Source organism: Ischnura elegans, chromosome 10, assembly GCF_921293095.1.
Source record: "Ischnura elegans chromosome 10, ioIscEleg1.1, whole genome shotgun sequence".
NCBI lineage: Eukaryota > Metazoa > Arthropoda > Insecta > Odonata > Coenagrionidae > Ischnura > Ischnura elegans.
This window is the reverse complement of record NC_060255.1, coordinates 107,601,714-107,628,153: the sequence shown is the minus strand read 5'-3', so window position 1 is coordinate 107,628,153 and position 26,440 is coordinate 107,601,714.

Here is a 26,440-nt window from a genome sequence, read left to right as displayed (position 1 = left end):
GCGAAAAGCGTACAAAGAAACATTATATATCAAAAGCTCTCTGAAATCGAAGGAAACTGATGAAAATGTGCAATGGTTAGGAATCAGAGGGTGGCCAACCCTTGGTTTAGACGCTGATGTGTCGTGGAGACTCTGCCATGGTGCGTGGGCGGATGGTGTGTTCCTCCACCGGATTGGAATAATTCGGACATCAGCCTGTCCATGGTGCCCTGGTCAAGAGGCTACAGCCTGGCATTTGACATTCCTATGTAGTAAAACGCGCTCGATGTGGAAGGCTGTCGTAAAATCAGTAAAATCACTGACTGAATTAGAGCAAATACCGCTACTTTTCTTATATTCAGGGTTACCAAGGCAGAAAAAATTTGATGCTAAGGGAGTTAGGCTAGCAAATTTTCTTGTATCTCTAGCCAAATCAGCAGTGTATCAAGATGTAACACTTTATTTTAGAGGAAAAGTAGATTTTGTGAACTATTTGCCTTCTGTAAAAAAGAAATTATTGAGAAGGTTAAAGTCCGAAGAAAGCTACCATCGGGCTAATGATTCCATTACAGAATATCTAGCCTTTTGGGGGTACAAGGATTACCTCATAAATTCAAGGACTGGAGAGCATAACAAAAATGCTCTATAATTTAGTTCATTTATAGTAAAAGAAGGAAAAAAATCCTCTCTGAGATGCAATTTTGAGTAATTAGAAGCACATTTTTACCGAACATGATTTGATGCTTGGAAACTAAAAATCCCCACACCTTGAGAGTTATAATAATAATAATAATATATATATATATATATATATATATATATATATATATATATAAAATCTTGATGAAAGCGCACCAAGCGAAAATATGAGTATGTGGCCGATCAAGGCGAACGAACAAAAATTGTACTACTAAAAACATAGACACACGTAAAAAAAAGGGGACACTCACAAAAAACGTTCAGACGTTTCAGCGGATTGATCCGCTATCTTCAGTGCTGAAGGTGAACTGGTGCAGGCAGGGTAAGTTCCTCCAGTCGCCGTCCTTGGTGAGGTAGTGGGGGTGGAAGAAGGGGAAGGGGAGAGGGGGGGAAAGGGAGGGTAGGGTTTGTTTTGGCTTTTAATGGGCGATGTTTAGCCCGGGCGTTTCAAACGCCCTTTCAACCCAGATGTGGGCCATCTCCCTAGTCCTCACCTCGATGATAGTTGCCCTCTCTGGCAAAACTTCAATGAAGGTTAGGGAAAAACATTGGTCGAAGGTACTGTTGTGTGAGGAAGTGTGAATGGGGATGGGTTCATGAAAGGGGGGAGTTTTGCAGGAGTGTCTGTGGTTATTCATTCGGATGGATATGGGTGTGGTACATTCTCCTATGTAGTACGAGGGGCAAAAATTACAAAATAGCCTGTATACAACGTTGAAGGAAGTGCAAGACGGTGTGGAGGAGGATCTATTGATGACAGGTGAAGTGGTGGGGCGTAGAAGGGGGCAGCATTTGCAACGGGGGCGGTTGCATGGAGTCAGGGAGGAAAGTGGGGGCAGTGCGTGCCGTAAGAGGGGGCGGGTGGATTTTAAAATATTACCTAAGTTAGGTGCTCTTCTGTAGGCAATGGAGGGGCAGGATGGAAGAAGAGCAGCCGTGATTTTGTTTTTGCTGATGATAGGGTAGAATAGAATAGAAAAGAATAGATATTTATTATGCTCTGGGAAAAAACCCTTGGAGCAAAAAACACAATTTACAAAAAAATGGCTCATCAAAGCAAAAGTTCATGAAAAATGTCAAGTAAAGTTGTTTGATACGCATCTATAAAAAAAAGAAATAACACGTAACAAGGATTGAAATTTGACATCATAGGCAGACGGAATATTGGGTAATAGTACATAATACATAATAATGATACATAATAGGCTGTGTTTTCGTGGGAGTTTATTTTAGCTCTCCACTGAGTAAATCCATGTACAATTTAATTTTAAAAGCATGGATGGAGCCCCTCTGTCTAAGATCCTCAGGGAGAGAATTGCAGAATTTTGATCCCGTTATCAGAAATGATTTCTGGTAGATATTAGTACGTGGAGCCAATTTTTGCCGGAACCTGCGATGGAAAGCATTCTGGCAGTCTCAACAAAATACATCTTCCAACCATGACACTCTTCACCCATTGGCTCAATTCGCCCCACCGTCTGTACGAGAGCCTAAACCACTCCATGCTAACCATCCCGTAGAAATATTCATCAAACTTTTTCTCAACAGAATCAGTGATCACAATTTCCTCCGTTCTCTCACCCCACCTAAAAATCTCACACGCCTGGAATTTCAGGCCTTAAGAAATCTCTCCGCCAACAAAGACATCATCATAACCTCAGCGGATAAAGGCTCAACGGTAGTCGTTCTCGACAAAGAGAAATATGTGGCGGAAGGTTTAAGGCAACTGAACGACTCGACTTCCTATTCTCCCCTCCCCAATGATCCCAATCCGCAATTTCAAAAAGAAATCTTCTCCTTTCTTAAAAATTTTGGCCCCGCAGAAGGACTAAGCCCCTCCGATATTAATCTTCTATCACCTGTCGATTTCAACACTCCACAATTCTATCTTCTCCCCAAAATACACAAACCCAATAACCCTGGCCGTCCCATTATGTCTAGCCGCAATTCCCCAACCGAAAGAATATCAGCCCTTCTAGATCACTACTTGCAACCTCTTGTCACCATCCTCCCATCTTTCATAAAAGACTCCTATCATTTCCTAAGCATACTTAACTCAACCCCTATCCCTACCGGTACCAATCTCCTAATGGCGACAATTGACGTCGTTTCACTTTATACTTCCATTCCCCACCACGAAGGCCTCAATGCCCTCAACTACTTTCTTGCCCAACGCCCTCAGCCTCACTCTCCCTCCACCAACTTCATCACCCAATTAGCTGAACTGATTCTAAACAAAAACGCCTTCAACTTCAACGACACCATCTACCTACAGAAGCGAGGAGTCCCGATGGGAACCAGAATGGTCCCAGCCTACGCAAATCACTACATGGGTCACCTGGAAAACTCTTTTTTAAATTCCCAAACCCTTAAGCCTCTCCTGTGGGTCCGCTTCATCGACGATATTTTTTTACTATGGGCCCATGGGCGTGATTCGCTAGACACATTCATTGCATCTCTCAACTCCACCTCATCCGTTTCTTTCACTTCATCAATTTCTGCTTCCTCCCTTACCTTCCTTGACATAAACATCCGCCTTCAAAACAATACCTTCAGCACCTCCATCCACAAAAAACCCACCAACCATGAACAATACCTGCACTACACCAGTTGCCATCCACCTCACACCAAACACGCAATCCCCTACTCCCTATCAGTCCGTGCCCATCGCATCTGCAACAATTCACCATCTCTTCAAAGAGCCACACAGAACCTCCATCATGCTCTCCTCAAACGAGAGTATCCAGAACCCCTGCTTAAAATGAAAATACTCTCTCCCTCCGAACAGTACACCCCACGCACCAAAAAAGAACAAACCAGGAAACTTAATCTCACCACCACATTCTTCCCGGGCACTCAAAAAATTAAAAAAATATTAAAAGATCTGTACCCTGACCTGACCTGCACGTCGGATAATCGCAGCAAACGGCGGGACGACACTCCCGTTGGTTCGCCGCTCCTAGCCCGACGCCCTAAGGCCCTCATGGAATCTTCAGATGGAATGCTGAAGGAGTTGTTGCAGCGTGTCACCGACTTACAGGATGGCCAGCGTGAGTTTGAGAGATCCATCAAAGCCGAATTGTCCTCAATAAATCGCACTATGTCACAGTGGCAACGCACGATTGAAGAACATACTAAAAGCATTGCTTTCCTCAACGAGACTATCAATTCAGTTAACACAAAAACTGATAGTATAGTTGAAGAAACCAAGGCTCTGCAAAAACGTATTAATTACTTAGAACTAAGATTAAGTGCTACAGAGCAGAACTCCCTAAGGAATGTCATGGATATTCATGGCATTTCTCAAAAGAGGGATGAAAAACCAGAAACAATAGTGTGTCAAATGGCATCGGTACTAGGAGTCAGTCTAACCCCCAGTGACATTGACTATTGTTATTGGGTCAGTGTTCGATCAAACAAGAACGCCCCTTCAGTTCAACATCTCCTAAAAGTTCGGTTTCTCCGGCATAATCTTGTGTGTGAGTTTCTGGCAGCACGACGCGCGAGGAAAAACCTATCCGCGAAAGACCTTGGCTGCGATGACAATCGCACTATTTACATCGACGAAGCTCTTAGTACCTTCAACCGTCGACTATACTCTGCTGCCAGGGAATTGAAAAAGCAGGGAAAATTGAAATATTTGTGGATTCGCAATGGGTCTATCTTTGTTAGGAAAGAGGACGGTGGACGACGTATCACTATACGCTGTGAAGCCGACCTCGAGACCTTATGATATGAGGTTGGCAACGAAGCCGATAATTTCAACGGTGATCGGTCATTGCTTGCTCACAAGAAGATCTCAAGAGATTTAACTCTGTGCCATGTTAATTGTCAATCCCTATTTGGCCATTTTGATGAATTCTGCCTCTTCTTTCAGGAATCAAACTACGACATAATATGCATGTCCGAAACTTGGCTAAAAGAACGCATACCAGATGAGATGGTTACAATGAATGGTTATAATATATTTAGACATGATAGAATTGGTAAAGGTGGTGGGGGTGTTGGCGTATATGTACGAAAGAATTTGAATGTAAATGTTCTTGCCACTTCCCCCGGCACCTACTCCCATACTTCTGAATTTATTATATCAGAAATACATAGTGAAATTTCCTCGAAATTACTGCTATGTGTTGTGTATCGTCCTCCTAAAACGGCACTCCCCATAGACTTTGAAAATGCATTTTTGCAATATGCCCCTACCTTTAAAAATATTGTTATATTTGGTGATTTCAATGCTGACCTCATACGAAATAATTATGATGGTAAATACATGCATAACTTTGTGCATTGCAACAATCTCCATCTTGTACCATATGCTGCAACGCATCACACAGGAAAAAGTCTTACCCTGTTAGATCTCTGTATCGTCGACGATCTGGAAAAAGTTTCAAAATACTCTCAGACTTCTGTCCCCTTCCTGTCGACTCATGACTTGATTGAAATTACCTACAATTTCAGTCTATCTATGTCTGTCACACCCACCTCTTTCAGATTCCGTGACTTTCAAAACATTGATTCCCGGTGCCTTCATGATGCGCTTCTAGCGATGGATTGGAATGGTGTTTTTAACTCTAGTTCTATCGATGCAAAACTTGGTTGTTTCACGTCAAACATAGCTAGTTGCTCTGACACTTTTTTTCCCTTACGGGTATGTCGGCCTAAACGCCGAATACCTCCTTGGCTGAATGAGACGATAAAACTCATGATTAAAGAACGCAACCATGCGCGATGTGCCTTTCGACGCAATGGTTGTTCCACTCTGCGACAAAAATACAAGGAACTTAGAAATCGCGTTAAATCAGCCATCAATGACAGTAAACGCCAGTTTTATTCCTCGAAGCTTTCCTCGCAGAGAGACCCGAAATTGATTTGGCGTGAGCTTCGAAATCTTGGGCTGGTTCGAAGACGGGACTCTTCTCTTCCCCCAAATATAACTCTCGATCAGCTAAACTCCTACTTTTTGTCAACTACGATTAGTCATAATGATGCCCCAGCTAACTCCAGACTTGAGCGAGTTATACCATTCAGTGATAACAACTTTTACTTTAAGCATGTAACTCCTGAGACTCTGATCGAAGTATTAGCGTTCTCCAAGTCAAATGCCACTGGAGTTGACGACATTCCAGTAAAGATTATTCAACTTGCCAAATATGCCCTATTACCTTACATCCTTGAAATTTTCAACCATTCTCTCGATAATTCAGTATTTCCATCGGAGTGGAAAAAAGCACTTATTCGTCCGATAAAGAAGACAAAAAATGCAAAATTACCTTCTGACTTCCGGCCAATCTCTATTCTGTGCTCCCTGTCGAAAATGTTGGAGAGAATCGTTTTCAAGCAAGTCACAGAGTACTTAAATAACAATAACAAACTTGACGCTATGCAATCAGGTTTTCGGCATGGATACAGTACGCAGACGGCACTACTAAAGATTATCGATGACATTCGACTTCATATTGATAAGCGTATGGTTACAATACTAGTTCTTTTTGATTTCAGTAAAGCATTCGATCGAGTTGATCATAATCTACTAATCCATAAGATGGTGAAGCTTGGTTTCTCTTGTTCAGCTTTAAACTGGTTTTGCTCCTACCTAGGCAATAGATTTCAAGCAGTCTTAGGACCTGAAAATAACTTATCCGCATGGGCTCCAGTATCTACCGGAGTTCCTCAAGGATCTGTCCTGGGCCCTCTGCTATTTTCTATATTTGTCAATGACATTTCAATTGCGATTAAAAATTGTAAATATATGATATATGCAGATGACCTTCAAATATACATCCACACTTCGATTGAAAACATAGCTGATAGTATTAATCTAGTGAATCATGACGTGAGAGAAATCACAAAATGGGTGGGTAAAAACCACCTCATACTGAACTGTTTGAAGACGAAAGCAATAATCATTGGTAGCTCAAGGATCCTAAACAAAATAGATTATAATCACCTTCCTCCAGTTGTAGTTGGTGACCATCAAATACCGTTCAGCAACTCTGTTCGCACTCTTGGACTAACCCTCACAAAAAATTTGTCTTGGAACCAACATGTGAACGAAATCTGTAATAAAGTCAATATCACTCTGTATCAACTAAAACTGCACAAGCACTTACTTCCTATATCCACCCGAAAAATGTTAATTTCTACCCTGGTTTTCCCTTCCTTTGACTATTGTAGTCTTGTTTATAATGACATGCCTAAAGAGCTTGATAAAAAGTTACAAAGGCTACTTAATTCATGTGTAAGATATGTATTCAATTTAAGAAAGGATGTTCATGTATCACAGTACAGAATCAGACTTGGTTGGCTAAATCTTTGTAATCGAAGGAAATATCTACTCGGTGCTCTTCTTTTTAAGATTTTCAGAGAGAGAATCCCCAATTATCTCCGGGAAATCTTTATGAACAGATCAGTTACCACCCATATGTCTTCCCGCAAAAAGGACTATTTATGTTATCCTACTCCACGTACTAATATCTACCAGAAATCATTTCTGATAACGGGATCAAAATTCTGCAATTCTCTCCCTGAGGATCTTAGACAGAGGGGCTCCATCCATGCTTTTAAAATTAAATTGTACATGGATTTACTCAGTGGAGAGCTAAAATAAACTCCCACGAAAATACAGCCTATTATGTATCATTATTATGTATTATGTACTATTACCCAATATTCCGTCTGCCTATGATGTCAAATTTCAATCCTTGTTACGTGTTATTTCTTTTTTTTATAGATGCGTATCAAACAACTTTACTTGACATTTTTCATGAACTTTTGCTTTGATGAGCCATTTTTTTGTAAATTGTGTTTTTTGCTCCAAGGGTTTTTTCCCAGAGCATAATAAATATCTATTCTTTTCTATTCTATTCTACCCTATCATCAGCAAAAACAAAATCACGGCTGCTCTTCTTCCATCCTGCCCCTCCATTGCCTACAGAAGAGCACCTAACTTAGGTAATATTTTAAAATCCACCCGCCCCCTCCTACGGCACGCACTGCCCCCACTTTCCTCCCTGACTCCATGCAACCGCCCCCGTTGCAAATGCTGCCCCCTTCTACGCCCCACCACTTCACCTGTCATCAATAGATCCTCCTCCACACCGTCTTGCACTTCCTTCAACGTTGTATACAGGCTATTTTGTAATTTTTGCCCCTCGTACTACATAGGAGAATGTACCACACCCATATCCATCCGAATGAATAACCACAGGCACTCCTGCAAAACTCCCCCCTTTCATGAACCCATCCCCATTCACACTTCCTCACACAACAGTACCTTCGACCAATGTTTTTCCCTAACCTTCATTGAAGTTTTGCCAGAGAGGGCAACTATCATCGAGGTGAGGACGAGGGAGATGGCCCACATCTGGGTTTAAAGGGCGTTTGAAACGCCCGGGCTAAACATCGCCCATTAAAAGCCAAAACAAACCCTACCCTCCCTTTCCCCCCCTCTCCCCTTCCCCTTCTTCCACCCCCACTACCTCACCAAGGAGGGCGACTGGAGGAACTTACCCTGCTAGAAAAAGGACGAGGACAACGGTGCTGTGGTAGGTGGAAAAAAGCCAGAAATCAGAGGGTAAAAATGCGGCTCAGTCAGGCCGACAAAAAAGACAACTAAAATGCAAGAATTTTCAAAAGAATTGCTGTTACAATATTTTGAATCACCATTTTTAGTACTGAACAGTACTATAGTACTTCAGTACTGACTAGTTCGGGATGTTGATGCATCAACATCCCGAAGCCACTTCTAACTTAAAATTACATCCAAATAATTACAGCGAGAAAGAGTACATACCTCACAGTTTTTCGTAGGGGTGAAATGTTTTCTTCTTATCGCCCAAATGCACTTCTTCTTCAAGTCAGGATCTTTTGGAAAGCTAAAAACTTGAACCATGTCCCGGAGTTTCCATTACATCCCGACAATACACACACGAAAGGCATATTTAACAAAAATATCTCACAAACACGTTTCTGAAGCCCAGTGAATGAAATTAAAGAATAAGGGAAACTTCACCATTACCAGACACTCTATTTTTCACAAACTTAACCACAAAAATCCCTGAAATGTGGTGAGACGTGACGTAAACGATGCGATCTCCAACGGCTTGTACCAGCTTGTGAAGGCATGTGATCTTTCTAGGAGGAAATGGCACGATGGCACCACCCGCGAAAGAAAATAGTTCCAGACCGAATACAGTTTTATCGATGAGATACAATTTTATCGATGCATATGAATTTGCCAGTCCTCTTGCATCTTTTTTCGTCATTAAAGGAAATAAAGAAACAAAACCTTTTTAGTAACTTCCTAAGCGCGATTTTTGTATCTTGATGGTCCACCCTCGTATTCAGGTACGAAAACTTCCTGTGCCGTCTGGGTAGTATATACTTATACCCGAAATAACGTATACGGCAATGCACTCCTTATGCAAGCAATGCACATATCATGAGGTTCACACGTCATCAACATGGCGTCGCCCGAGAAATACGTTTTTGACGCGGAATTCAAGTTGAAACTTCAAACTGCTCTAGGGACGAAATTATTCTGCGCTCAATGGTAAAATTTGGTGAGAGCCTTTCTTACACCCATTGCTTTATAAATCAGACAAAATATTTGGTGGTGTAAATCCTTCTATTGACGCTTCTCCCGGAGCCAGTTTCTGGATGCGCATTGGCTGGACCAGAGTCCTCTAGATTTCCTATACCACACTATATAGTTACATAACCCTATGAGGGAATAGTGTAGAAAACTGCCATCTAGAGGACTCTAGGCTGGATCGGATTGGGATGACACAGAGGGGGCCCAGCTACGAATCAAGGTTAGTGGGCGTTTCAGGCGCAACTAGACCTTGGGAGTGTGGTATACCCGCCAGGGTGGGCTGAAGGTGCCGGGGCACCTTGATAATGACAGTGTGTACTGCCGAAACCTGGGTCGGTATTAAAAACTCTTGTGGAACATACAAAAGTGTATTTTCATTTCCTGTGAACAAGTTCCACCAAATATCGCCTTCCAACCTTAAGCTGAGTATTAATTTAATACCCTATCAAACGAAGGAAACTTTCCGACTATGGGTAGTTTTAAAAGGTGATTATTAAGAGATGTTTCCCTGAGCTCTATGCCTCATGTATACGTTGGTAATCTCAGACAATGTAAAACTCGTATCTACTCGTATAGAAACTAGGTCCCTGTGACGTCACGTGGAATGGCATCGCATCGGCGCAAATCTGGCCTTTTTCAAATGCGGTTAAAATTGACCATAGTCATTCGTCTAAACATAATATACAAATTATTTGGTTTTATAAATTTAAAAAAAAATAAAAAATTTATAAACCAAATAATTTGTATATTATGAATACACTAATGGTGGGTAACGCATTGCAATCAATACCTTTCGTTTTCTTTGATGAAGGAAACCACCCTATTCTCCTGTCAGCTAATCTGTCAACACCTGCATAATTCCTCTGTTTTTCATCTTTCATCACCTGCTCTTTGAATCTCATCCGTGGCCTATCCCAACTATTCTTCCCTTTCTCCTGTCCTCCAATGATACATTTCAATAGACCCTCGTATCTCAAGTTATGGCCGACTAAGGTTTTAGCGTGAAATTACAAAGTTCTTGCTATTACATATCGAACGAATATTACATATGATATTTTTAGAGCTTAAAACCAATTATATATAAAATGCATACTAAAAATGTATATAATTCAATAAATAGAATAAAAGTCAGCTTTCAAGATTGATTAAAACTGAAAATTGGACTGAGCGCTCAGGCGCCATACGCGGCCGCGTGCATGGCTTGCCGCTTAAACCTTTCTTAAGGATCGATTTTTTTCGGTTATATCCAGCATAAAACAATATATCCTTAAAAATGAATCCTAGGAATACCAAACATATCTTTGCTTCCAGGCAGTGGCGGACACAGAAAAAGCTCAGGGGAAGGGGGGTCGCAAAAGTTATCTTGAACTACCCCTTTACTTATATCGTAATAAAAAAATCAAGTCACATGCAAAGTTAAGTAACTTTTATTTAAACTGATTATACTCACATAAAAAAGGCAATACCATCTTATGATTTAAAGATTGGTTATGCAATGATCGGCAATGCGGGCGGCACCGCAAGGGGGGGTCACGCGCCCCCTTATATGTATCCGCCACTGCTTCCAGGCTTTCTTTCTGTTACGAGGTGTGGACTAATGGCTGTCACAATGACTTCAGTGCCGTTAACAAGCTTCTCTGCGATGTTCAAATTCCTCATTACCATCGTTTTTTTTTTACCCCAAGAAGTAGTCGCATAGAAGCAGTTGGTAGCACTGTAATAAAGAGAAATTTTAATGTTTCGAGGATTTTAGAGGGGTTCGACTCCATGAATTTTTGTCGTTCCTCTCGATCACCCGAAACATCTGAATGAATCATTCATTCAGTGGTCAAAAGTGGATTTTATAGTATATTAGCACTCCATCCGTCGTCGCTCGGGAAGGATAGTACTCAGAGAAGAGGGAAACTTGGAATTTACGGTCACACGGCAGGATTTGTAGGTGAAGGAACAAAGCTGCTATGATCTGTTGCGGATCCCGATTAGAGGCAATGGGAGAGGCTAGATAGGGGCAACTTCCCAGCAGTAGCGTTATTGTTATTATCATCATAGTATCCCACTGATTAAGGTAGGTTTCCGTGTAGTACTTAAGTAGTATTTAAGGAGCCTCTTTATCCATCAAGCACTTCCCTCTTCAAATCACAATAAGACTTACACTCTTTCATTCCTATATGTAAAAATCTTATTCTCTTCCTTCATCTCCCTCATTTACCTAACATTCTACCCTATAATACAGTTTTCATCATCCCCTCCCCGCTAAGTACTCCTCCCATCCATACCTTCTGTCTCCTCCGTATCTCACCTAGAAGCTGCCTTTCCTCACCCACCATATCCAGCACTTCTTCGTTCTTCCTCCTCTCCTTACACTTCATCTTCTCCATTCTTTTCCACACCCACACCTCGCATTCTTCCAGTCTTCTCTCGCCCTCCTTCCTAAGTGTCCACTATTCCGCACCGTAGAGAGCCACACTCCTGATCAGACTCTTCACTCACCATTTCTTCAAACTCTTACGTAATAAGCTCTCATAAGCTCCTTCCTGTCCATGAACGCCTTCTTTGCTAATGATAGTCTCTTCCTGATGTCCTTAGTACTGTATCCGTTTTCCTCTAACGTACCGCCTAAATAGTTGAATTGCTCTACCTGCTCAAGTTTTTCCCCACCCACCTTTATCTGAAGTCTCACATTCCTCGCTCGCGATGCTTTACAAAACGGCATTACCTTAGTCTTCTTGTGATTAATCTTCATCCCATTCTCATCGCACCGCTCGTATAACGCATCCACTAGATGCAATGGTCTGGCCAGATGATGATACGCTGTATGGAAACCGGTCGCAAATATATTTTATTTTGTGAAACAGCGAAGTCTTTTTCTTAACCTTTGTGCATCATGAAGGAGTTTCACCATGTTACGCCAACCACCATTGCATTTATCATGAGCGCCAGCAACGCTGTAAAGGCAAGCATTTACCGGAAATTAACCATCAAATACAGGATCGCCGAATTGAACATCTGTTTCAACAGCCAGTGTCTTTCCCTTGGTGTCATCCCAAAATAAGTCAACGTGAAGTGCGCATCTAACACATCAGCCGCAAAGTTTGCCCTCGGTTGTGCACAAAGGACCTGGGTCAAGAGAGAGCTACACGAGTGGTATGTAAAAAGAGATTCCATCTCGCATTATTTACTCCTCCTACACACCGAGCTGACCGCAGCCCTTCATTGGGTCGAATGGCTTTGGTTAGATGATTCGGTCCGCCAAAGGGCAAGCGAGATTGCATACAAAAAACGAATTATAATGAAAAATAAGTTGAAGCTTTTGACTAAAGTGACCACTGACGTGATTAGTGACTCAAGTGTGAAAAGTATAAAAAACCCTTTGCCAACAGAGTGGTCAACCTATCGAATCACACCTTCGCAAAAAAAGCCAGATGATGATACGCTGTATCGAAACCGGTCGCAAATATATTTTATTTTGTGAAACAGCGAAGTCTTTTTGTGCATCATCCACTAGAGCCTGAAGCCCTCTCGCTGACTGGCTAATCAGCGCCTAATCATTCGCGAATCTCACTGATTTGAACATCATTCCTCCAACTTTTACTCCAGCATCTAATTCATCCCACGCATCTCTTACCATCTCGTCAGCGTATACGTTACAAAGCAGTGGCGATAGAGGACAGCCTTGCCTCACTCCTCGTCCCATTCTTGCCCACCCAGATTCTCCGTCCGCTACCCTCACTTGCGCAGTCTGGGCCATATACAGATTACGAATGAGTCGCCAACTTCTCCAATCTACGCCTATTTTCTTGAGAATATCCATTAACTTTACCCAGTCCACTCTTTCGAATGTTTTTTTTCAAAATTCACGAAGCAGGCACACACCTCCTGGTCGGTTTCTAGGTTTCTCTCCACGGGGAACATCATTATTGCTATTGCGTCACGAGTTGACTTCCCTTTTCCAAAACCAAACTGATCTTCGCCCAAATACCTATTAAGGGGTGGACTATACCCCTACTAGCCCCCCTCCGGATCCGCCGCCGAGTATGAAGAAGGTATACTTATAAATCGGCAAGCAATCGAGAAAACGATTTCCGTGTACCGCGCATGGGTTCAGATAATAGCCCGCTCCACAACATTAACCCTTATGAGTCCGTACGCGCGCATATCAAAAGCGTCTGGTGAACGCGTAACCCATAAAGAGCATTAACAATTGAAACAATTGAAACAATTGAACATTAACAATTGAAACATGTGTTTTGAAAAGAATTGAAGAAGCTATTTTTGAAGCTGCGACAATTAAACGAGCTCAAGGGTTGAGGCTATTGCTTTTACTATTGCCGATTCTCCCAACGAAGTGAAACTTCAGAGGCACAAGATTTTACTCCGTGACACTTGGAAGTTTCCATGCTCCTACTCAGCGAAGTCGAAAATAATTTCTTTCTCTCCCTCTCCATGGCTTCAAAGCTGGGTTTACACGTCGAAGTTGACTACTATAGCATTTAACTATTACGCGCGACTCGTAAGGGTAGGCAGAGAGTGAAAAGCATCGGGAAGAAGGTAAGAATCGATTGAGGTCTTCATTCAACATGTTAGTGAAGTTGAAGCAGTTAAACTAGGAACGCAGTAGGAGCCGATGGCTGTGTACATATCGCAAGCGGAAAATGCTGATTTATCTAGGAGGGCAAAAAATATAATGACAGATTACTATTTCAAGTTACTTCTTGTGAGGGATCATTGGTTAGCCAAAAATTCATTTAATTTTCTCATAATAAAGAAAGATGAAATTATATCTATTTCGCAACTGTCAATTCTTTTGTTTTTCTATATGAAGCGTATTGGCACTCTTGAGACTCTTATTTGTTGAAATTTGTCGCGAGTAATCCTTTTGGAGCTACTGCTATATCAGCCTGCTTCAACTTTTGAACCCAGCTAAGAGTACTAATCTGATACTCGCTAGCACAGTCGTGACACACAAATGTTAAAAAGTGTAGACAGCGTAGCGTAGCGGACGACGCGGCTGGGGCCACTACAGCGCATTCTGCGGGCGTTTTCCGTAAACTGGCACCCTCCCCTACCGTACCCCCTCCCCTCCAGTCCCCATTCCACTTTTATTCATGCTTTGCGTGTTGCATGCGGTAGGGATACTATGCGGGATATCATTTAAATAAAATCACATCATGAGCAAAGCAAATGTCCATTTATTTTATAAAAGTTCACATAAAAAGTCACTCACCTGCCAAATACAATGATTTGAATTAGTAAATAAATAAACACTATACACAGGATGGCGAAAGCCTGACAAGAATCTCTCCATGTCTCACTTGTGTACGCATAAGTCCTCGTAACCACTCACACAGCGAACTATAATTCCTCAGTGTCATCACAAATTACGGGATAAGAACACCACAAAGAAAATTCCTTTACCAGTGGCCACTTCACTGCACTGAATATGAGATTGTTGAAAAACAAAAATTCGTAAGCAAAATCAAGATCACTATACAAGCGTTAATGGGCTGAATATACGTGACTTTTTCGAAAATATAACGTTGTCAACCACTTCACACACCACACGCAGGCTTGAAAACTTGATGTAGAGAGAATTAAGTTAAAATAGAATCAACAACTATATACAAACAACGCCTAAAACCGTACATCGCGAGAACCAGATCTAATCGGTCCACAGTAAGTAGATGTTTTCCTAACGATCAAAACTTTCGAAATGAGGAGACGAAATTTCATTGGCCGATTCATGATTGGTCAATGGGTGAGACAGAGGAAGCACACATATTTCATATTTCCTATTTATTATTAAAGATACCAACTGAGTGACATTACACAAGTTATGAAATAATTTTTTACGCAATAATATTTATTAATCAAAACTATCTTACGAAACGATAGCGTTAGTTCAGGAAAACGCCCGTCAAACTGTTGTGTCGCACGCTGTCAACAGTTCGCCCGCCTTGTGCCAAAGCCCTGCTCGCTAGTCAACCTCCCTGTGTTGACTGCGACACGGGAGAGCTGGAAAGGTGGGCCTTCGTATGAGGGGCTGAGGGGAGCGGTCCCCATTCCACTTTCTGCGACGTTGCCGTTGTTGGGAGGGCGGAGCGGGGCGAGGGGAGGTAAGAAATTCGAATTTGCCCGAATCACGTCCTTCGTCACCGTTTTGGGCCTGCAGTACTCCACGGTGTACCCATTTTAGGCCACGCGAATTGACATAGAACTGTGGGTCTCAAGGTGATTGTGGAAGAAAGGTGCAGCCACAGAATACTCGTTTTAGAAATTTCATGTTTTAGCTTGGAGTCCAGTTATAATTAGCCAAAGTCCAACTTGATTTTCTCGATCACCTGAGGACATATTACTATTTATTTCCTCCCTGTATGTGAATACACGTCTCCTAAATACAATAAAGAAAACAGCAAGTCTCTATATCTTCTAGTTTTTCCGCAATTGAGTGGTATGTGAACTCCGGCAGAGGAAAAAACGATCGGCATCGGTCGCCCAGAGCGGCTCCCAGCCGTCACTACCATAACGCCTTAAGAATAGCATCCTTTATAGAGTTATGCTTTCCGTTGGTTCGTGTGAAGAGGCGTGCCTACCCGGCAGGATGTACAACCGCAGAAGTTTTATGACGTGACGTAACAAACTCTAATGATAAAATTAAGGAAAGGGACGCATCGAACTCAACCAGAAGTAACATTATGGGCTTTAGAAGCATGAAATGCACCCAGTAAGTACTAACTTTGGTCGCAATCCTTACAGCCGTATGGAAATGTATAGCGGACAGACAAAAAGACATCCCCTTTTAAATATAAGGATTGATAGATTATATGCCAGTCACGGTACGTAAAATTCTAATTCATTTGCGAAAATGATTGAGATGAAATTTTTTATTATTTTACACATTAACAGTTCTAAGTGAAGACTAATTTTCAGCACACACTGCATATCAGTCACGGAGTTTAGAAAAATGAAGAATGAATCAATCCATAACCAAACATAATAACCAATACATAATCCATCTCCAATGTTAAATTGCAGCTTTTCAAATAAATGCACACGCATTTTTCGGTGTGAACTACCAAAGTCACCGATAGCTTCTTATGACGCTATTATAGTGATAGAAATAGAATCATGGATTATGAACAATAGGGTGGTTTCCTTTTATTTTTTTATTGCCTAAATCGAAAGATTATTACTCCTGGAGTACGTATTTCACGCTTTTAGATTTTTAAATGATGATATCTATTTTTCGCGATCACATGAAAAGTGAAAATTTCCAAGCGCGCGAAAACGCGACGGGTAAGTATGAATGCCGGGAAAACTCCCGTGTGACGTCGTTCTGGCTCCCGCTGCCGCAAGTGAGGTGACCTTGGGGCGAGGCTCTGAGCGCAGGATGCTAGCAGGTAGCAGAGTACCATGCTAGCTGGTAGCGCTTGGCTTAAATAAGGATTATTAATACCTTATCAAACGAAGGATAACATTCCGACCTTAGCCAGTTTTAATAGGTCATTATTAAGACATGTTTCCCTGAGTTCGGTGTCTCATGCATGCATTGGTAATCTCAGACGATGTAAAACTCCTATCTGCTCGTATAGAATCTAGGTCCCTGTGACGCCACGTGGAGCGGCATCGCATGGGCGCCAATCTGGCCTTTTTCAAATGAGGTTAAAATTGACCGTTGCCATTTGTCTTAACTGGGATGACTAGAACCATAGAGTAAGTATATTACTTATATACATACTCTATGCTAGAACCAAATAATTTTTATATTATGAATACACTAATGGTGGCAGTGGCGGCTCGTGAGTCAAATGCTAGGGGGGGCGCACTCCACCGGGGGGTCATAATTTTTTAATATTTCGCGTATTTTATTAAGTTTTTACGGCAATCTAGGAATAAAATTTTTTGATGCCATATGTTCCGTTTTTTTCAACAAAAATACCTAGTTTTCCTAATAAAGCTTGATTAATAAACACTAAATGCAGTAGACTCTCGGTCATACGGATCGGCTCAGTCCGGACTCTCGATTACACTGATCAATGATCTTGAAGAATAGAAATATATTTGCTACGATATTTTGCAAATACAAACGAAAATACGTAACTTTAGGTTTTAGCGCCTACATTCTTCGTGCGGATATGCCCGCAATACACTTATGTTGTTCGTTTTGCGATCATAATGCGTTATTTGTCAAATCTATACAACATTTGCAATGATTCAGGTAGCAATGACACTTGTAACACCTGAGGAGGGAGGGGAGTGTCACTGACTTCCACTGGGCAACAAACACTACCATAGAGCGTTCCACATTTAGTTGACAGTACGGGCCTTATGGATAACAGTGTTGCCAAGCTTCCGCTCCGCCGGCAGGCATCCTAACAGCGTATGCAACCACACATAATAGAGCGCCAAAATGGTTTAGTTCAAAAAGGAGTTAGGGATCGCACGAAAGACGGCGCACAGTGGGCTAGAATAGAAAAAAGCTGGCCAAAAGTCGCTAGAGTCTAAGTTATTAGTAAATTAACGAAACATTTTACAAATTGTGTATTGTAAATGTGCAATTTAACTTATTTAGGATTATGTAGGCCAAAATGTTGTTTAGAAGGGCGATAACAATTAAAATAGGCGAATGTGATGTGGGAAGCAAACTCTACAGGGGCACGCCTATCTTCTGCCCAGGAAATATCAAGGGAAAAATAGAATTTTTTCTACTGCTAACAACGTTAAAGCTATCAAATAGTTTTGCATAAGGTAAATTTTGAGTCATAAAGTCAACTTTTCTGGTATGTTTTACCCGATTTTATCTAATCTTCTAATGTTCTAATCCTCGTGTCGGGCTTCCAATGCCTCTTCGGAAAGCTGCCCAATAGGAAGAATGTCATACTTCACGATTCCCGCTCCATGTATAAAAACTTTGTGAATAGTTCCCTCTCTATTTGCCAAGACGACACTATGTAAATCTTAACTAGTCACTGTCGTTGTATCCATAACTGAGCAACTACTCTGTGGACGTCCTTCGGCAATTCGACAAGGAATACTGAAAGGAAACTGACTCGGCTAGAAATGAGCGAGCCAATCGCTTAGATGGCTTATTTTGGGAAAATTAAATTTCTAGATTGGAAAAATTTGCACGTATTCAAAGTAAAAGAACAAATCTGGGGACACAAGTGGGCAGCCGCCTAGTGAAAAGGGCTAGGAAAGCGCGCGAACCGTTAGGTTTATTACCGTCCGCACGCGGCCTCCGCGCGAAGACCCAAGGGTAAAACTGTCAGATAAGGGTACATACCATAAAGTCACCGCAAATAATAAGTAGTTGAGTGCAATGCAACATAAATGTAAACCAGTGGCAGAGACCATAATAATTTATAATTTTAATATTGAAGAAATACTAGCTAATAATGTCACTGTCAAAAACTTGAATCAAAAAGACATTAAAAAATATCAGGTAATCAGTTCCATCGAAAACCGAACTATCATAATTCTTACATGGGTAGCAAAAAAAAAATTGCGGACTACAACTAGGAATCATTTTAAAAATTTTGCTTAACTTCGAACTGCTTCTCGCTACAATGGAAAGTAAAATCTTTTTCGATGGATGCGACGAACACTGATTGAAGTCACAACGAAACGGAGGCGGGTGCAAGGAGGCTTTGGTTCCCAGGAACAAGTAGGTAACTATATCCTCTTTTAAAGCGCTTCTGACGTTGAACAGATCAATCCAGAGTTATAATAGTGGATGTTCACTCGACACTCTCTCTAGGACAACTGATGGATGTGGTACGCAAAAACAACCGAAAAACCCTAACTAAGAATTCCATTTGTCGGAACAAGTGGCGGTAAGGGTCGGCAAAAAGAGAAAAAAAAGTGTAAAAAGCATAACATGGGATAGCTACCGATGAATTAGGGGAAGTAGAAAAGAGTCATTACTGGTAAGGTTGTAAAACCAGCATTGTCGGGCCAGTAAGTACGGAGGGTCGCAAATCCTCAACCACTCGGCGTGGGCGCCTGTCGCTGCACGTGCATGACCTTCCTAAACCCCTCGACCGCAGCCTGCCCATGATTCTGAGAAAATCCTTTCAAATATATTTTAGCCATAACTCTGCCGAGGAACCTTCCAATGACCTAATCGTAGAATTGCCAGTCACCAATATAGCAAGAAATTGTTATTTGCGACAAGATGTTCGTTGAATTTAGCCATTTACAGTATAATGTGCAAAAACAATACGACAATTATTCATAAAATATGTACTCAAGTGACAAATGTCATTGGACTTTTAGTATTCCGTAGTCTTTATGCACGGATATCATATCCTTTCTTCGCTTAGTCCCGCCGCCGTTTCGTGGCCGCAACAGTGGACCGTGCGGCCGGGGTGGATTCACAGAAATATCGTTGTTAAAATTAGGATCGCAAGTTATCGCAAAAACTGCATTCTGGACATTATTCTATATGCTTTTGTCTATCTCACAGTGCAAATAACTCCGTGTATTCTGATGTATAAACAAACGATAATTGCCGTTAAAAATGAAATTAAATGAAAAATCAACACAGTTTTTGAAAAATTATAAAAATATGAATTAACAAGTAAAATCAAACAAACACTGTCCATATTCATTTTATGAAGACCAATTTTATGGATAAAAATACATTGAAACCAATATTTGTAACTACGACACTGTAATGAAGCTACAAATTTAGCTATTTTCAACGGAAAAAATTTGGTCGCTAAAATCACTCCGACATGCTCTACTTTAAACAGCTGTAAAAATTATATTAACGTATTCCATGCTCTGTATGGTATCCTATATTATAGAGTACATGCTTAATAATGAATATCAACTGTTTATGGTTGATTTGCGCTAACTTCATTTTTCGACTTTTGGCCAGCTTTTTTGGATTTTGGCCCACTGTGCGGCGTAAATTGGGGAATTTTTTAGCGTTAATTAGAATACCTTTGCTGCAATATATAAGGAAAAGTCTTTTGTTATTTTATTATGTACTTATTCAATGCACAAGCTGAATAATGAATAATCTGTAATGTAAAAATAACAATAAATTGAAGGATAATAAAAATTATCGCCACTCCTGAATGAGACAAAATTTCTATTCCTTCCATATTATGCATTATTGTTTTGGCTCTGGCTAGTGTTACATGAGAGGCGATGTTGTATAAGACATCATCAATCTTTAATTTTTTTTAAATATCCCGTACTTGGTTTATTGTAAATTAAAGATCTCTTTTCAAGCTGACATCTTCGAAGCTAATTTCCTTAATGTTCTCTTTCCTCCACCTTTTAGTAGGCAAGGATTCTAATTTCCTTGAGTAATAAGAGGCATTATCTACCACTATAATTGATCCCTCGGGTAAGTTTGCAAGAAGTGAATGCTCAAACCATCTCTCGTAACACTCGCCACCCACTTCTTCATGCTCATCCATTGAGTGCTTTTTGTACAGAAACACATGCAATGCTTCTTTGATGAACCCATTTACCGTTCCTGCGTGTATAATAGCAAACCGTCCTCCTCGGGAAGTAGGGGCCAAGCCCAGTATCGAGGCCCTCTGCCAGTATTTAGTCCAGCAAGGAAAGCTTGACGCGGGTTTTCTAATTGTTTGTTTCGCATACTAATGTTCACTATTTGTCCAACATTTATCCAACTTTCGCCTGTAAATATACTCGTCCTGTGTTCGCGACGATATTTTTTTAGCTGCCTTAAATAATTAATTGTGCCACCAACGAATAATATCATCCCTTTCGATAAGGATGCTTCTTTTCCGCCTGCGTTCGTACACGAAGCCTATGTCCAAAAGAAGACAATATAGTGCTGTCCTTTTGTAATCTGGGAGAATACTATCCATATTTACCGATTTTAAGATGGATTTTAAAGTCGGAGGAATATTTTTCACGAAAGATTCATGTACCTTCCTTCTTATTCCCGATCTCACAAAATCGTCGAAAATCACTGCTCTCGAATTTTTGTAAGGCTGTCTAACTTCTTTAGTTTTTGAAGGAGTCACCAATGGACTACGGGGACTTTCCTTTCTCACTCTGTAAATAGTGGTCTCCTAGCACCCAGTAGCCTTCGAAGCTTCTCGGCAGGCCTCACTAATGCTGAGAGATTTCCTTAAATACGAGAAGACTTTGAGCACCAACTGTCTTCCGCAGCTTATGAGCTTCTCACCTTTTCTCCTCTTCTTTGTATCGGATATATTGGTTGGGCATGTTACAGCAGAGATAAGTGTAAAACACACTTCACAATTCTCAAATTCAGCAGACTACACAACACTTGTTCACTCCAAAAAAAAATGCAATGACAAACTGAACGCCTTCGTAAATTCTTCCCCCGGCCCCTTCGGCTACGGTCGATTTTGGTGCAGGTTTTCTGGTACCCTATGAAAGGAACTCAGAAAAAAAACCCAAGCCCCCTTTTGTAAAAGGCGTGCACTGGATGGGGTAGTGTTTCGCACAGATTATGAGATATTCTCTTTCTTGGTTTCCGCGATGGGACCGAAACACCCAAGGCGAAAGCGTCTTATTTCCAAGCCGCTTGCTTACTTTCGTGTATCAATGTATTCAGATAAAAACACTGCTGTTACAACGTATGAGTATTCTCTGTTTAGGATATCAAACGAATAGATAAATACATTTCATAGAATGCATTGACAAAAAACTCCTTTTCCGCCCGAGAATTTTCCCTCTGCGCGCAAGAAAAAGCAAGAAGCCCGGCCCAGCGGCGCCGTAATATTTTTTCTTAAGATCAAAACCTCGTAACTCGCTTCAGAATTAATGTAAGTTAATGATTTTTTCACCAAAAATAACTTTGTTGTTTTCTCCACATTTGATACGCAGCATATAGGGACCTACAACGTAAGAAACGTAAGTTAGTAAGCGACTACTTTTTACCTTGCAAAAATCAAAATTTTCTTGTCCTAAAGGGTGTTACGTCGGCATAACAACATTTTAACTCATAATTTGTACAATTGGTGAAGACCTTTAAAGAGAAAATAGTGTGAAGAATTTTGTGCAGAAGATTCAATTCAATACAGACACCGGTCAGGCAGATATTGCGAGAAGAAGATAAAGTAAAAAAATACACGTTCCTGACGGAAATTTAAGGAAATGTTTTTTATAGCTTTTGTTATAATTTTTATCGAAAAACTATTGGCACCAATAAATGCAGCATCTCTTTCTACATTAGAATGCAATTTTTAATCAGTTCATAACGCAACATTAATTTTCGTGCTGTTATTGACAACACCGCGCTCCTGGCCTTATGGAGATTAACATGGGAAACGATTCTCCATAAGAGCCCATACTGTCAACTAAATGTGGAACGCTCTATAGAATGCGCGCGCTTTGCTATTGCAGATGTAAACTTTGATTGCGGTGTTCGCGTTACTTCTTGAATAGAGTATGATTTAAAATCAATAAATAAACATTTCTCACACAGTTTTAACAAAATCTGAAATACTCACATGCCTTTAGTTATATTGCAGAAGTCCATCCTTCTTTCCTTTTGTCCAGCAAAGTGATCAATTACACGTTCATTGAAATCAGCGCCGGACAACAATTTCTTTCCGATTGAACACATGGCAAGGGCACTAGTCTATAAATAAACAAGGGACGACACAAAATGGGCCGACGAAAAATACGACCAAAAAGAACAAGGTGCCTGGACACAGAATTGGGGACAATTTTTCCCTATATTTCCCTAAAACATAAACGAGCACTGTTGATTAATTCAAAATTGTCTTCTTGAATGTACACACAGCACTAAGAAACTTCTTAATAGGCAATTACGCACAGTTAACTCCTCGAAAATGATGTCTGAACTCATTTCACTCCGTTCTTTCTGAGAGTTTTGCCTGGTCTTGCCGTTACATTAAGGACGACTCAAGGGAGATAGAAGTCTTGGTCCACTAATGCTGATTCAGCTGAGGGACGAATTTAAGGTCAGCAAAGGCATTCAAGTAAACAAAAACGTCACGGACCAACGCCTTGAGTCTAAGATTCATATGTGGTAAACACACGAAACGCCAACGGGTCGCACTTGGAATAACCATGTCTTCGAAATCATTGCCATGATATAATAGAATATAAATTCTAGATCGTAACAGACTCTGAGCCACAGATAGGAGCTTTAAGGATCTCCGCACTGATATGAACTCTTCGAAGCCACTTAAATCAGACCCAAGTGACATTTTCCGTCAGACAGCTACCGCTCTGCCGCTGAGGAATTAGGTGAACATGAACTAATAGAACAAGGACGGCTAGAAAAATGATGAACCTACACACAAAAGGTACATTGTACGCGGAATTTCTTGACATTCATTGAATGACTCTATTTAAAGTCACGTTTACGGGTCACGTTTAATCCTTCACACTATCACGCACGCACCTATTTCTTAAATTATAAATCAGTGGGGAATGTTAACTGATTTTTTCCAATACTGCAGGTCTTTTGATGAATTTATCTGAAAAATAGGTACCGCATATCTAATCATTGGGAAGATATGAATACATTGTTAAGGCCTAAATATTATAACATTAGTTTCCCCAAGGTTCTTGAAATTCGTAATCATAACAGAACTGTGGCAAATACTCGAGAATAGTTTTCCTACGTCAATACGGCCTTTAACTAGTTGGATTTTATGTGTTCCGGAATTCAAACACCAAAAAACGCGAGCATAATGGGATAATTTATTTTTTGTAGCAATACCTACCAGTAATTAAAAATAAAATCGTATAACTACACCCAGTACAGTGACCATTCTGATCCCGTACGTCTCTTATCTGTGGCAGCACCAAGTAGACGCCAGATTATACGCCCGCCGGCCTGCGCAGCGATGTCAACTCACACGTCGCTCTGCGCATTCTCGGACGACGTCCCAAGACTTCCATAAGACACAAGGTTGGACGCGTCATAGCACCAGCAGCCCCCACCACTACCACTCTCCATATAACTGCATGGGGATGGATTGGGACGTTCTGGCCAGCGCCCCACGGCTACAAATACGAACATCTCGCGCTATTTCTTTTCGTGTTTTTCCAACACTTTCGATGTATGTGACTGAAAAAACACTTTGACTAATTAGATGTATAATTATAAATTAATGGATATTTATTTTTTTTACTTTTTCAAATATTTGGGAGGGGCGACGTCCGAGAGTCCTAATGGGCAAACCGCCACTGAATGGTGGGTAACGAATCGCAATCAATGCCTTTCGTTTTCTTTGATGAAAGAAACTACCCTATTATGATGCAGCAGTGGCAAAATATTAACTTTAACTTATAGATAGGGATGGACATATCCAGGATTTTTTTCGGATCCCAAATCGGATCGGATCCTTGATTTTCGGATCGGATCCTTGATTTTCGGATCGGATATTTTCGGATCATAATGCATTTTCAAATTCCTGACTTTGAGATTCCCTCGATGATTGTTCAATCTCTTGGGAAAAGTTACATTATGTGCCAGTCGTATTTTGCCTTTTTTATTCTCCACGGCTGAAATTCTCCTACGTATCCTCTGCGAGAGCTTTCAAACAAAACGGTTCATGAGTAGGACAAGAATCGCATGCGGCGGCGCATTCGAAGATTGAATCGGAACTCTTTCCACCCTTATGGGGCGTTGCATTTACTGAAGCTATTATTTAAAATTTCGGATCCAGATCCGATGTCTTCCGCGACTTTGGATCCGATGTATCCGATGAAGGGCAATATCCACAGATATTTGGATTCGAGGTATCCGATCCGACCATCCCTACTCATAGGTGGTCAATATGCGGCAGTGACATGCACAGTAACATATTCATAGTCCACTATTGGTGAAAAGCGTTGAAGTTTATATCCCTATAAATATATATAAAGTCCCTATTGCACCCATGTAATCCTACACGAGAACTTCTTTTATTTTTTCGCGCTGCGATTGCGTCATGTTATTTAATATTGCATTTGTGTTTTTTCTCTATGGCTATAACGAGGCACCAATTTACTTGTAGCTGATAATGATGCTATGAACTGTAAATGATATTTGTCAATAAATTATTATTACTTACAGGCATCTTCACATAAATAATCACCTTGACCAGGAATGGCACCACAGACTTGAACTCATGCGGCAGGATTGAAAATATTCCACATCAGCCAAGCGCAGCATTTAGCAAAGGTTTACCGCTGGGATTTCCTTCTTGGAATTCTGTATTTCCCTTACGTTGCCATTCTCGATGGTCCGCAACGACTTTGCATCACTACCCTCGGTGATATTGCCATGGGAATAAATGAACTTGGATGACGTTGAGTTAAGCGAAGTGAGACGGAAGGCCGAAGGTCCAGACACGTAGCTGGGGAACGGGGGGGGGGGGGGGGTTAAGCCCCACCCAACCGAAGTTTTTTCCCTTTGTGACACACATTCCCTCAGGAGACAACTAGCCTACGGGCACTCATATTCTGATTTCCTCTCTGATTACCTCTATTGAGTTCAAGCGTTACATAGTGGATGTTGAAATGATAGGTTGTTTCAATTTTCCACAAGAATTTAATTTGTGCGACGCATTCCGGCTCACTATGAGCCATCACCTGGTATACCAGATGATATATCTGTTAGTACTGACAATGAGATACCAACAACCTTTCCACATACAGCTTATTAATTTTAAAATTATGATTTCCCGATGCACTGGAATTGAAAGCAAAAAAAAAACATAGTAGAGAACCCATATACCATTCAGATAACCCCAGAAGCAAATTTATGGCTACGTGCCCGCAAAGGTTCGCGGTTCGAATTCCGGGGGAGGGATTCGTTTTTCATGGCAACAAACTTGAATTTCACGTGGCAGGGATGTTGGCGATAGCGGCGGAAAAAGCTTTACCCAATCTGCATGGCGTGCGTGGTCCGAAGAGCGTTTTATTTCCGGTCAAAGGTCGATCCCGGGCCGCCCACGTGGGAGGAGGGTGAGTAGCACGAGAAGCGTATTTTCGGATGTCATATCTGCAGCGAGTTGGGAAATAAATCAAGGGGACGAGGTCTCTTCCATGCAATGCCTCTGCCATTACCAATTATCCACGGCCCATTTCAAAAGCACAGATACGTGGGGCAGACAGGAAGAAAGAAAATTCAAGAGCTTACAGAAATAACAAAGATGATAATAGTAATTTTGCCAAACGCTTACTATG